Consider the following 1125-nt stretch of genomic DNA (forward strand, 5'->3'; position numbering starts at 1 on the left):
CTACAGTATTTTTAATCTTTATTTTACAGTTAAAATAAATGTTTATCAAATAAAGTCTAATGTTACAGCTAATCGTGGATCACTTTAAAGTAAACTATACGCAAAAAACATCTGGGTTTACATTCTGTTGAGTGACATGGATGGTGTTATTATTTATGTCAATCTTCTTTACAGTCAATAAAAAAAATGCTACTCGTGTTTACTTTGTTTTTTCAAACAGTATCTTTGGAAACTGTAGTAAAAAGCTGCAAAAACACATTAAAGTGCCTGTGATGTCAAAATATTTACATAATGCAAGTGCATTTTTGGAAAGATAACACTGAGAACATATTACAAAATAAATGTCATGTAGCTGAGCTTAACAGTTATTGAGATATTTGCATGAGAAGTAACAGGAAGTGATGTCAAAGGGGAATGAATGTTTGCATGAAAACAGAGCTAAGAAAAATGCTCAACAGCCCAGACCATGGTGAGGAATGTGATGTTTCTTTACATTATTTTGAGTTGCTATCAAATAAAAACAAAAAAGCCAGCTTTCAAATAATAATGTTTCAATAAACAAAGACCAGCAAGTTTTTTTTTCTTAAAGGAGTTCCCTTTGATGTCACTTCCTGTTTCCCTTTTTCCAAGACAAGTTCAAAAGAAAATAGGTCAGTTATGTGTCCAAATGGGTAAAATCATGTGTTGTATGCCAAGTTTCTTAAATAGAACAAAGTTTTCTTTGACTTTTTGTATCTGAAGGATAAGCATGTCACAGGCACTTTAATACTCCAGTGCTGTATTTTCTCTGAGTGTAACGTTGCTCGCACAGATTCAACCAGTTTAGACAAGTTTCATCAGCTGAGTTTTATGGTTTTACAGTACAGCCTTCACACTGCGTAGTACCACAGGGACCACCTCCCTCTGTAACATGAGGGCAAACTGCATGACCCACCATGAACTGTGCCAACATGACAGACAGGCACCAACTTCATGGCCCTTCACATAATCATTCACTTTGATATAATAGCAACATAAATATAAACCTTATGAGGGACAGAAAATATTTATGCCAGCTGCTTTGAACACAGAGAGCAATGGATCAGTGAACATTGTAGAAAAAAAAAATACAGCTCTATAAATGCA

This window comes from Austrofundulus limnaeus, unplaced genomic scaffold, assembly GCF_001266775.1.
Source record: "Austrofundulus limnaeus strain Quisiro unplaced genomic scaffold, Austrofundulus_limnaeus-1.0 Scaffold8, whole genome shotgun sequence".
Lineage (NCBI taxonomy): Eukaryota > Metazoa > Chordata > Actinopteri > Cyprinodontiformes > Rivulidae > Austrofundulus > Austrofundulus limnaeus.